Genomic DNA, 15,000 nt, shown 5'->3' with positions numbered 1-15,000 from the left:
CATCAGTCTCTCATATAGCCATTTTTTGGATGTACAACCTGCAACCTTTTATTAATTTGCTTACCAACAATATACATACATACATACATACACATACATACATACATATATATATATATATATATATATATATATATATATATATATATATATATATATATATATATATATATATATATATATATATATATATATATATATATATATATATATATATATATGTATATGTATATATATATATATATATATATATATATATATATATATATATATATATATATATATATATATATATATATATATATATATATATATATACTTTACGGACATTTAGTATGCATTTTTGTTCAACTGTTTTTGTCTTAGCGTGGCATCTTGTCTGTTAGAGCAGACCTTCCTTACTTTAGTTAATCTTCACAATGACTACTCATTGCCTTTATCCATCATATGTTTAGGCCATCTTATTCAGCATATAATAACAAAAGTATTTCATTTCTTCATATTCAATTGGTTTTGTTCGATGCACATACTACTTATTTCTGGTACGAAGCTGAATCGCAACATTATTCCAGTATTTCAAGCCAATATATCTAAGTTTTATCGAAACCAATTACGCTTTCAGTCTCGCTCTTCTCCCAGCTTTCGTTTTAAAGCGTTCCCCTATCTTTTTACTGAAGTATGCAGTAAGGAACTGCGTAAAGACATTTCCATATTACGTGTATTTCATTTACACATTCACCGTTCCATTCACAAAAGACAAGATGTAAAAGAAAGTTTGCCTAAAACCTCCTTAATATATATTTTTTTTAATCTGTTGTGCTTTCCAATGCTGACAGTTTAATAGTAAATAAAATATTTCCTTTAGCACGGAAACATACACTGACTGTGCTATGTACATGTTCCAAGATGAAGAGAAACACTACACAGACACTGGCTGGAAATACGAGATTATGTGTAGCGCCTTTAGGCTCTGCAACTGCGTTACGATCCTCCCTCATTACCACATATATACATATGCTGCAGGGGAGTAGTGGAGCCAGTGATGTAAAGAAATCACTGAAAATTTCAGTGAGTTCACTTAATTACTATTTCGCTCAGGAACTTCACGTAATCCCTGAAATTCCTAGAGAATATACGATATCCCTAAATTATTAGCCTTGATTGAACACTTATTTACAGTTGATGATCAGTGAACCGGTGAATCACATACGATTAATGACCCAGTGTTAAGGTGTGTTGTCGGGTGGTGGGGAACGAGCGAGAGTAATTGCAACGCAGCTTTTGGCATGGGTCGGAGTTTACATCACACGTAATCACTGAACTGAAAGTTATTTTGGCCAAATTCCACCGTCATCCGCAGAATCAAGGCTCTGCGGAAACCACTAACGGTGACCTGAAGGTCATGCTAATAGACAAAGATACTCAAGACTGGGCCGCAAGCATCAAATTCAGCTCAATTTCAGATCTCAACTCACTTATCAGGAATAAAGTTTTTCCAATACATTGCTTTGTTCGGCTGTAAGGCTCGTCTTGGCCAAAATTCTTCATCTTTGTCAGAAATAGATGTCTCCAGGCTAGAGAGTGAATGTGATCAGACTGCCAAAGGGAACACTTCGTCAAGACAAAGGCAGATGCTACGCCTGGTCAGCCAGGTGCTGTCAATAATTCTGTTCCAGTGACTGATGTTACATCTACTCAAATCGAAAATACTCTCTCTAGAATGTGTCCCGTCCTGTGATGCAAGTCAGTCAGAGTGAAACTGTACTTGATTTCGTTATGTTCAAAAGCAATTTTGTCGCAGGATTATCAGTTTGGTTGAAGAAAGTATATCTGCCCACAGTACACAGATAAAACGATGCCGTAAAAGAGAATATGTTGGACAAGTGTAGAAGGCATAGAAAATGGTCAAACGAAGTCACCTAGCTCTGAAGGCTGGTACGAAGGAGACAATGTCGCCGTGCCCATTTCAGCTATGGATGGTGGTAAGGGAGCCTACAAAATATTTTTGGCATTTTCACTGCAAGAGATCGCTAAGCAGATTTATAAAGGATTGCTGTCAAGGCTGAGATCTGGGGCAATCAGTACTTAAGATATCAACTCTATTTGTGACAGAGACACAGCAACTTCTGGCGGAGAAAATTGCCAACTTGGAACAAACAGTGTCGTTGAGATCAGCTGTAGTCGACCAGAAACTTTGGACGGACATTGTTCCAAAAAGTGCAATTGCATTAGGCCTAAGCGGTGCCAGACTAACCGGTATAAATGTTTCAGGGTCAAGCTAAACTGCACTTCACGTTCTTATGGTAGTTGTGAATGTGTGAACAAATGAATGAGTTGGAGAACTGTTTTCATGCTGAGATTTTGCTTCCGTTTAAATTAAGCTTCATTTCAGTTAATTTGACGGTCTTGTCTTAGTAAATAAAGCTCTGTTTTAATAAGGTTTCATTTAGCTTCTGATATGTCTGAATAATTAATGTGACAAAAACAATAATGCTCCTGTACAAAAAACATCCCACGAATTACCTGAATTCCCTGGGCCTTCAAAGCAGGGCTATCATGAAATCTCTAGTAATTCCATGAACTAGTGAATATCCTTGGTGGAACAGCAATTACATGAACTTATTCAGTATTTTAGTGATTTCATGAAACCTTGTTACTCTATTTCCCTGTAACATATATAAATACATAACAGATAGATATATATATTTTTTGCATATGTATTTGTAGATGTTTTGTGTGTGCAAGAGCATTTGTGTTTTAGTGCATAAGTGATCGATAATTTCTCTACCAAAATCAAATGAAAAGATATTTGGATATGCATAATGTAATGCAGTCGTAATTCTGATACATATCTGGAGATTATATAATGAAATGAAAAACAAATTGCTAATGAGCACTAGCTAACAATGCTTATAGAGCAATGGAATTTACGATAATTAGAGCGCCTAGAACAATGTAGTTTCCTAATCCTACCCAAACTAATTATCTTATTTGGATAATATAGCGACTTCTCCACAGTAAGCTTTGATTTCCCTAATTAACTGTTACCAGCGGCTGTTCATCAGGACATTATATAATTTCACCAACAAATATTCTTAAGTGAAACCACTACTTATCTGATAATCTAAACACGTGCAGCTTACTCATTCAGCAACGAAAATACTGGGAGTGTTTTTAAAGATGTGCATACACGTGTGTGTGTGTATATATATATATATATATATATATATATATATATATATATATATATATATATATATATATATATATATATATATATATATATATATATAATATATATAATATACTGTATATATTATGTATATATATATATATATATATATATATATATATATATATATATATATATATATATATATATATATATATATATATATAGAAAAAAAATGCATAAAACTCCATATGAACATGTAAAAAAATATATCAGACATGAATTGTTTGGTATGGACTTACATTTACTAATTGGATTTTTAAAACGAGTTGGAAAAGTATTATTTTAATTACTAAGACAACTTCATGCCGCCTTGAAAATAAACCACTAGGAAATTCGATAAGTTATAATACTGCAGATTCATATAAACACTCACGGAATAGATTTCAGATATACTATATATATAGATATACTATATATATATATATATATATATATATATATATATATATATATATATATATATATATATGTGTGTGTGTGTGTGTGTGTGTGTGTGTGTGTGTGTGTGCATGTGAGTGTGGTTGGGTGTTTGTCCACCTGTGCATAAGAGACTTACCACTATTATTCATGTCATTGGGAAACTTACTTTCAAAGAAGACACGTTAGCTCTCTCGTCCCGTAAATTGGTAGTTTGTCGGAAAACCCATTTATTCTTAATTTTGACCGATACTTTTTTTTTCCTATTTATTCTTTAAAATTCTTTGAAACTGCCAGTGATTCACGTTATGCACACCCTTTTCCTTTTAATGATATTTCAGAAAGCTTCTTTCAATATCCTTTATATTTTCTAATTTGTTAAATATTCTCCTTGTCCTTGTGCTGTGACCGTTCTCCTAAGAGAGAGAGAGAGAGAGAGAGAGAGAGAGAGAGAGAGAGAGAGAGAGAGAGAGAGAGAGAGAGAGAGAGAGAGAGAGAATGTGAAGAGAGAGAGAGAGGGGAGAGAGAGAGAGAGAGAGAGAGAGAGAGAGAGAGAGAGAATTCTAATGTGAATATATATTCATGTGTAACCTACAACCGTTATCAGTCTCAATAATCACATAGTACCTCTGATCCAGAGTTTCCCTTTAGCACTTGAAACAACTTAGAATACCTTTCTACTTTAAGAGAAAGACGAGAGCGCTTCCCCCTGATTCCTGGTCTATTCCGCTTTATTATGATGAGGAGAAAACTTTTCCCCGGTGTATGGGGCATTGCGGAGGGATTCGCTCTCTCTTGTAAACGAGTTTCGCGTCGTTCTCCTGAAATTGTCGGATGTTACCGAAACTACGGAACACTCAGCATTTACTTCGAGATAAAGGTTCTTGCATTTTTCTCTCTTAAGTCACTTGTAACGCATATTCTTTTCTAGACTATTTATAATTCAATTTCCTAGGTACTAACTACTATTTAGTAAATTCATAAAGGTAAGAACCTAAACGTTTACTCATTCGTCATAAAAGACAATAATGCTAGTGTATGCTCGTAAAGATAAAGAAACTTTCACAACATTTCAAATTCCGTATTTCCTTCTGTGACATGAAAATTTGCAATAAAATAATGTTTATTATCTTCCATGAATTCGTCAATGGTTGCCATTCCTGGGTGGATATTTATTTTTCCTATATTCGGATGCATTATTAAATGGCTTATAGTTTACCGGTTGCGTCCAAACGATTCTTCGAATTTTTCAGCGCCATGAATCAAGGTACACAGCCATGCTATGCCTTCATCTATTTTGAATACAATTGTTCCTCCAGTGGCAAATCAAAACGATCTTCCAAATAATTTAACACAAAAGTTATAAACCATCAATTTTTATCGCAATCTGAAATGGAATAATTGTATGAGTCTGAACGTGCTATTAAGTTACGCTGAGCTGAACTGTATATATTTGGCTGGTCCGCTGTTATAGTGGTTAGTGTCGTGGCATGCCACTCCGATGTCGCGGGTTCGCGTCTCCCTCGGGGCGACGAAAATTCGCTGGCTCTGTATCATGATCAGTTACTGCTACAGTGTGGGGTCTGCGGTGGGAGGTTCAAACTAACATTCTTCGGAAGCTTGAATTTCAAGTCAATGGCCCCTGTGTGCTTGTCCCATATGAATAGGTTTCGTCTACTGTAATAATAATAACAATAATGAAATTTGACAAATAGCTTTCAGGAAAATTGAGAATGGACAGCATAGTAAGAAGGCTTCTGTAGCTCATTTAAAGTTGTACATGTTTGCTAAAATTCTTTCACATCTAATTTGGTACGCCTAGTTCCAAGCCGACCCATGCACGTCCTACAAATTGTAATACTTATGGCACATTAATATTAAATCTTACTGAGAGGCAATGAACAGGCTTATAATTGACGTTAACCTAATTAATTCTTATCAATCTAGTTTTGATGAAATAATTTAAAGTACGATATGCAAAAGCTAAGACCATTTATACAAAGAAAATTAGCCACTTACTTCAGAATCCAACCTGTTTCCCGCAAAAGTAAAAAAGAACAAAGATTTTCTTGATTTCCACAAAAGCAAAACAGCTTCTCATTTGAATATCTTCAGCAAACATGATATTTCCTTCGTTCTGTTTCGAAACTGTAAAAGTGTAAGTCAATAACAGTAGGGTTAATATTGACAGGAAGAGGTCTACGGGAAAGATCTCCGGAAAGGAAAAATAGATCCCATATGCACTGTCATTCCCTTGTTTTCGTAGGGCGCGGGAGGGAAGCTATAGAGCTGGAGAAAGGCAAACAGAGAGTTGATTGCGCTTAAAAAAACAAAACCCTGCCGCCAGGTTCTTCGCCCAGACACAGCTTTTGTTTCCTCCTCTTCTCATATTCTTACGCCTCCGAGCTCAGACTTTATTGGTTCTTCGGCTGTAGGCATTAATATTTTTCTTTTACTTTTCCTACCGTTACTTTCTGCCTACTCTGTGTAAAGGGATGCATTTAGTTGCCATGCCCCGTGGAACTCTTAAAAATTTTCTTTATTTTATACAGTAAACATAATGTGCACATACAAACGCACTCACAAATACACACGCATACACACGCACATTTATACATACACACAACACACACACACACACACACATATATATATATATATATATATATATATATATATATATATATATATATATATATATATATGTGTGTGTGTGTGTGTGTGTGTGTGTGTGTGTGTATAATACATATATTTTGCGTGCGTGTATGTATGGGTGTATATATATATATATATATATACATATATATAATATATATATATATATATATATATATATATATATATATATATATATATATATACATTTATATATATACACAATGTTTGTGCATGTCTGAGTGTGGGTGTGTACGCGTGTATATGTATTTATTTTTGCGTTTGTGCAGTAAGAAAAAAAGACTCGAACATTTCTCTTCAGACTAGTTATAATCCCCTCTCGAGCAAAAACCAAAAGAAATATCACACTTGAAAACACACCATTTCACCTGACACGTAATTCAGTCGAGAGTGCATCGTTAAAAATAAATCTCTATATAATATTCCTCTCATTTGTTGGTTTTGCTTAAAAAAGAGGGCGGAGTAGTTTCTGTATCATTCTCTCTTAAAACTATTTCGGAATACTAATGACCGAATTATGTAAATCTTAGCAGAGGAGGGTATTTTGCTTCGCGGTCTTTCTTTAACTGCTATGTATGTTTAAACAGGTACCATAGTTAGTCTTGATTATGATGAAGATGAACTATTATTATTATTATTATTATTATTATTATTATTATTATTATTATTATTATTATTATTATTATTATTATTATTATTATTATTATTCAAAAATAAATGTAAAGAACGCTCAAATTTAGTCACAATAATGAAATTAAAGGACTGCATTTTATGAATCATTTAGGAGGATTTTTCAATGTATTATTATTATTATTATTATTATTATTATTATTATTATTATTATTATTATTATTATTATTATTATTATCAGAATGTAAGAACATTCAAACGAAATAGTTTTAAAAGCATCTAAATAAATGAAAACGATAAACGAAGAAAAGTAACTATATCGTACATCAAGAACAATGTAAAGGAGAAATGTCTTAGGGGATTGTTTATATTGCTTAAAGTAGGATGCAATTTACCTTGAACTTTTGAGCAACAGGTAATAAAAGTTAAATAGAACTTCTAGAGACATACTTCAACTTTTAACAAAGGCAAGCAAACTTAAGACATTGCGGCCACGTAAGGAACAATATCTGAAGAATTCATGCCGTTTTTAAGGCAACGGGTAAATAGGTATACAACAGAGTTTTATGTGTTTTCATGTCACAGGTAAATAGGTAAGTTATTTTTTGCGACCTGGCTTAAATGAGAATTACAGTGTACCTGGTCTATACCAGTTACGCTCCCAAACGAATGACATAAGCTTTATTACAATGAGTTAAGTGAATAGTATACACACAATTCCCTGTCTTCCCTGTCAAAGAAAAAAATGCCAAAATAAGAACAAACATTATCCTAAAGTTATGATTATAGAAGTAACCGCAGATTTACAAACATTGGAAGATGATTAAATAAAATTTAAAAAATACATTCCATACCTCATATTTCTTTCAGCACATATTCACCTTAACCCTTAAAAACACGGGATTAGTTACAATACCCATGAGGAAGTTTCAGTCCTTGATTTAATAGGATTAGTCGTTTCACCCTGCGAGGATCTCCACCTCTCATTCCTGACGCCCAGCATTGTTTTCGTGGGGTAAAGTCAGCGCCGGCTAATCGAGTTAAGAGCTGGAATGAGACTCCGCCATTGAGAAGGAAATGGGATCCGAGGAATTTCGGTAACTTTAGTATGGAACTGGATTTTGTCTTTACTTACAGTTAGGGCACAATACGCATTTCATTTTCTATTGGTTAAGTGAGACGAAAAATTGAATTTATTTGACTCAAGGATGTTAAGGGAGTAAAAAAGATTTTTGAAGATTTTACACACACACACACACACACACGCACACACACACATTGATGTTGTGTTCTGTAATATTCAAATACTATATACACACACACACACACACATATATGTGACACACACATATATATATATATATAATAATATAATATGTATAAATAAATATATATATATATATATATATATATATATATATATATATATATATATATATATATATATATATATATTTATATATATATATATATATATATATATATATATATATATATATATATATATATATATATATATATATATATATATATATATAGAGAGAGAGAGAAAGAGAGAGAGAGAGAGAAAATATATTGAAATATACTACTAAACAAAAGCCCTTCATTGGCTGAGTCGGTTGAGCTTCAGACTGTCACTGATGGGCCGGAGTTCATTTCCCCGGCCGGCTGATGAAGAGTGAGAGGAATTTATTTCTGGTGATAGAAATTCATTTCTCGCTATAAAGCACATTCGAACAGATTGGCCTGTTTAATTTTAGTTAAAATGATAAATGACTCGCGAAAAATGTTCCTCTATCATTGGGCTTAAAACAGAAGTTTTGTGGGGAAACGTATTTAGCGTTATACCGTCAAAAAATTGCAAAAGATATATAGAAATTTTCATGTGTATCATGTCAAATATTTTTTATCATTTCTGATGATTTCAGATTAATATGCCAAATAATAAACAAAATATAATTAAAAATTTACAATAACCGTAATCCTGTCGACCACGTGCTTTTTTAGTTTTCTGAAAAAGAAAACTATTGTACCGGCTCTGTCTTACGACCACACTTTTTCTGTCCGCCCTCAGATCTTAAAAACCATTGAGGCTAGAGGGCTGCAAATTGGTATGTTGATCATCTGCCCTCCAATCATCAAACATATCAGATTACAGCCCTCTAGCCTCAGTAGTTTTATTTTATTTAAGGTTAAAGTTAGCCATAATCGTGAGTCTGGCAACGCTATAGGACATGCCACCACCGGGCCGTGGCTGAAAGCTTCATGGGCCGCGGCTCATACAGAAAACTCGATTGGGCCGAAGAAACTTCGGCACATTTTTTACTTGTTTGATCTTTATTTTAGAACAACTCAATTTTGAAAAAGAAAACTTCAGAATCACTCATAAGAAGTAAACGTTTTTGGAGACGTATTCAGTCACAAAGAAGATCTAAACATAAATTATCTTTAAAGATTATTTATTATGTCATATGATACTCTAATTAATAAAACGAAATATTTATACCCTGACTTATCGAGGATATGTTTTATAATACTTTTTGACAAAGTTACAAGATTGCATTCCATGTTCAATTACAAAGATGTGAAAACGAAAAGTTTATTACATAGAACTGATTTGTAGCTTCACAAAGGCACTGATTTTGTCGATGGGTACACATACCCATATATATAAATATATATATATATATATATATATATATATATATATATATATATATATATATATATATATATATATATATATATATATATATATATATATATATATAAATTATAAATATATGTATGTATATATATATATATATATATATATATATATATATATATATATATATATATATATATATATATATATATATATACATATACATATACATATTATTATTATTATTATTATTATTATTATTATTATTATTATTATTAATTATTATTATTATTATTCCCAAAGGATTAAATCTGCCACCAATCATATTATAAGTACATAACTCGCTGCTGAAAATAATAATCATATAGATATGCAAACACATGAAAACCAAAGACCTGAACACAAGTATGCGAAGGATGATTAGTCGACTTTAGTGAACAGATCGGGGCGCAGAGCTCCCTAGAAACACAAACAGAGAGAGAGAGAGAGAGAGAGAGAGAGAGAGAGAGAGAGAGAGAGAGAGAGAGAGACATATTAGAACTCAATGAATTATCATAAAATAAAAAGGAGCTTTTCATTCGCGGCACCCTTTCGAAGTCTTAGAGGCTGAAGATAAGTCTGTTGGGTGGGACCCAGCTTTTACTTATTTAGCAATCTCTCTCTCTCTCTCTCTCTCTCTCTCTCTCTCTCTCTCTCTCTCTCTCTCTCTCTCTCTCTAGCTTTCTGGGGAGATCTATGCTCTGATCAGTTCACTAGAGTTGACTAATTATCCGTTACGCGCACACACACACACAAACACACACACACACATATAAATATATATATATATATATATATATATATATATATATATATATATATATATATATATATATAAATATATATATATAAACATGATATATATATATATATATATACTATATATTTATATAAATATTTGTAAACATGAAATTTTTATCACACCGTTATTTATATAAAATAAGATAGAGAGAGAGAGAGAGAGAGAGAGAGAGAGATACTGTTAAATAAATAAAAGCTCGGTCCCACCCAACTGACTTTTCTTGAGCCTCTTAAGACTTTGAAAGGGTGCCGGCCAATGAAAAGCTCCTTTTTATTTTATGATAATACATTGAGTGCTAATCTGTCTCTCTCTCTCTCTCTCTCTCTCTCTCTCTCTCTCTCTCTCTCTCTTTGTGTTTCTAGGGAGCTCTGCGTTTTGGTCTGTTCAACAAAGTCGACTAATCATCCTTCGCATACTTGTGTTCAGGTCTGTGGTTTTCATGTGTTTACATATCTATATGATTATTATTTTCAGCAGCGAGTTATTCACTTATTATATAAGTAGTACCAGATTTAACCATTTGTGAATAATAATAATAATAATAATAATAATAATAATAATAATAATAATAATAATAATAATAATAACTTTGAGGACTTCAACAATACGTTCTTGGAGGGGAATCCATTGTATTCAGACGACGTTATAATCGGAGATCGTTGTTCTTTTTGAAGACTAAGAGATATTAGATGCAATTTGGAGGTAATTCATTGAGCAAGCAACATCATCACATCAATATAGCTTACAACTTGTCATGTGTAATAGTAATAACATCTGCATCACGCATATAACCATCACTTTTGTTATGTATGTATCAATTCCAGGCAGTAATTTCACAATAAGATTTCACTGCAGTTCTTAACCCTTGCTCAAGATGTTCAAGACAATTTTTTTAGAATATAACATGAATATGAATTTTAATAACGTTTATAAGATTATTTAATAACACATTCCACATACTGTATATGTACTATATATATATATATATATATATATATATATATATATATATATATATATATATATATATATATATGTGTGTGTGTGTGTGTGTGTGTGTGTGTTATTAAATAATCTTGATACTATATTTAGTGGAGCGGGTAACTACAAAAAAAAAAAAAAAAAAATAATAGGGGAAAAGTGCAAATAGTGATACAAGCAAGAAACTTGGCTCAACTATTCTCCTTGTCCATTGGTCTCATTATCAACCTCCGGCCACACAAAATTTTGCCATTTTCCAAGATGGCCGACAGGTTTTCAAAATGGTGTCCTGTGGATATTTGAATATTGGTATTTAACTGATTAATCACATTCAGATCCCTAAGTCACTCCCAGTTTATATTAAGATATTAAAAACAAGTCTTTATACATGTACAGCAGATGCATCATTTCTCTGCATAGAAATATCCAAGATGGCTGTCACTATATCAAAAATGTCTGCCAAAATGCCAAAAATTGGTACTTAAGCTCATATATGAGGCTAAAGGTCGGGTAATACATGGATTTGGGGTAACTTCAGCCTGTTCAGTTCATTTTTTGTAGATTAGAAATCAATCAATCCCAGTTAATTAATTTTCATCCTCATTAAAAAAATGGGGTAATAAGCTTAATGTAAAAGTGTAACAGTGTAGTGTCAATGTACTACCAGGGCACTCTGGTTGACACTATAGCTGTGAAACTCAGCACTGGGTTCAGTGCTAGCTAATGGCAGAAATTTGTTATTAGTTTTCCAAATGCTGTTTAGCTAGCCCCACTTCAAAATTAAACAGCTGCACCTGAACTGACAGGATGTGCCAGCACGGGAGAGCCGAGCCAAGGAAGATGGGGCTTTAGTCTTCTAGATGGTGTACAGATCCCATGGGAAATAAATAGCATTGGATGAATGATCGGGCTAGGGGTAGAATTATGACATATCTGAGCCTAGTTGTATCCCATATCTGAAAGTGCATATGTTATATAGGTGGTAAAAGGATAAACCCTCGGCCTATAGAACAAAAGCAATGGCAGGACAATCTTGGAGGTCAACGTCTTTCCTGAAGGGAGATAGTACGACTAACTGGAAGCTTTGTTGCTTGTGCCAAGAGGACACACGTGAAAGACTAGTTGATGCATTTGGTGCTGGCTATGTTAGCCTTGCTACAAACATTCCTGAATTCTATAAGTTAAATGCAATGCCTGTACCATTTCATCCCAAAAGGCTTCATGAAGGTGATGGAATTCTGCAGACCTTTGAAAATAACCAAGCAACATATGAATCATGTATGCTGAAGTTCAAAACAACAAAACTAGAAAGGAAAAGGAAGTCATTGTGTAAGACAAAAGAAGATGATGCCCCATCAGCAAAATTCACACGCAGTAGCCAGAAGGTAGATGAAGAAGATGCAGAAGAATCTAAGAATTAGAAAGAAGGAATATGCTTTATTTGTGACCAACCAGCACCAATCAAAGATTTACGATTGGCCATGACATTGCCTTTACATGAAAAGCTGCAACGATGTGCAACCAACTTACTAGATGAGAAACTTCTGGCCAAGCTTAGTGCTGGAGATATTGTTTCTCAGGACCATATGTATCACCCATCTTGTCTGACAGGTGTGTACAACAGGGAAAGAGCCTGGTTAAATTCCCAGAAAATTGGAGATGATTATGTGCAGTACAGACAAGAGGCATGTGCCCACGTTTTTGCTGAGCTTTAGATGCACATAAGAGACAAGTAGTTGACTACAGATGGGTGCTGCTATTTTACAATGGTAGAACTTTATGATTTGTACAAACAAAGACTGGAACAGCTAAATGTTGATGCTTCTTTTGTGCACAGAACACGGTTGAAAGAGTGGTACTTGCCTGCATCCCAGAACTGGAGGGCTTTAAAAAGGGAAGAGAAGTTTGGTTTGCCTACAAAAGGAAAATGGGAGAAGCCCTAGCCACGGCATGTGACTACAATGATACACTAATCGTGGCCAAAGCAGCTAAGATATTAAGGAAACAGATGCTTGAACATGGGATAAAATTTGATGGAACCTTAACAGCAGACAATAGAAGAGAATCTGTGCCACCAAGTTTGTTGGAATTTGTGTGTGCTACAAAACGGTGGCGATATAAGATCCCAACTTAAATATGGAACATCATCTACTGATCTAGCTTTAGCACAACTTTTGCACTTCAACTGTCGAAAGAATCCAGCATCTTCAACATTCTTCAGACATTCCAAGTCAAGAGAACCTCCGTTTCCAATATGTATTGGTCTCCAGGTCTTTGCAAAAACCAGGAAGCGTTAATTAATTGATACATTCCATCAACATGGAATCAGCATCAGCTATGATAGGGTTCTGGAACTGACTAAAGGGTTAGGAGAAGCAGTTGTAACAAGGGCTGTGGAGGAAGAAGTAGTTTGACCCACTAAACTAAGAAAAGGGCTCTTTACAACTTGTGCTGTTGACAATCTGGACCATAATCCAAGTGCCACAACTGCACAAACATCCTTCCATGGGACAGGCATATCTTTGTTTCAGCATCCGAGCACTGATGAAAAAGGTGAGGACAGAAACTTAGCCCAAAAAGTATGCCTTAGTTTAACCAGACCACTGAGCTGAAATCATCCAAAGTGGAACAAAGTAAAAAAAAAAAACCTTCTCTTCCTGAATATTACACAAATGTACCTCCTGCTCACTTTAAACATGAGAATACCCTCCCTTCCTCCAGTGGAAGTGCAGGACACCATAAGTATGGCTGCAAAAAGGAATGCCATGGCAGGCGCAAGTGCAACAAATCTGGACTTAGCTGCACAGCTCTCTGCAGCTGCACTTGCGGCCATTTTGGAAATATGGTGTTCATATGGTAGCCATATTGGAAAGATGGGTTCACTTTATCTCTTCATGACAGTAAGAATGCCGAAATACAATTCTCAATCATTATATGGAAAGTATGGTTTTATAGGCTTACGAAATGAAAATATTTGAAATATACAGCAAATTTGCCCGCCATTTTGGAAAAGTGTCAGCCATCTTGAAACAGCCAAATATTGAGGTGGTCGGAGGTTGATTTTGATTAATGGGGATAATAAGAGTTCTCATGCCATATCTGTTATATGGATTGCACTTTTTTTCCCATTATCCCTTTATATATGTATATACAATGATATATATATATATTATATATATATATATATATATATATATATATATATATATATATAGTATATATATGTAACATATATATATATATATATATATAGGTATATATATATATATATATATATATATAATATATTATATATATACATATATATATATGTATATATATTATATATATCCTGCACTATATATATATATATATATATATATATATATATATATATATATATATATATATATATATATATATATATTATATATACATATATATATATGTATATATATATATATATATATATATATATATATATATATATATATATATATATATATATATATATATATATATATATATATATATATATATATATATATATATATATATATATATATATATATATATATATATATATATATATAT

At 32.9% G+C, this 15,000-nt stretch overlaps 1 protein-coding gene across 5 annotated transcripts in view; it reads right to left on the bottom strand.

The window, feature by feature from the left end:
- The window catches only part of LOC136842661 (protein Star-like), a 222,793-nt gene that overhangs the window by 60,726 nt on the left and 147,067 nt on the right, over positions 1-15,000 (bottom strand). The gene's annotated exons all lie outside the window — the stretch shown is intronic.

Source organism: Macrobrachium rosenbergii, chromosome 10 (assembly GCF_040412425.1).
Source record: "Macrobrachium rosenbergii isolate ZJJX-2024 chromosome 10, ASM4041242v1, whole genome shotgun sequence".
NCBI lineage: Eukaryota > Metazoa > Arthropoda > Malacostraca > Decapoda > Palaemonidae > Macrobrachium > Macrobrachium rosenbergii.
Note: the sequence above shows the minus strand (reverse complement) of the source record. Positions and strands in the feature narration are given on the sequence as shown.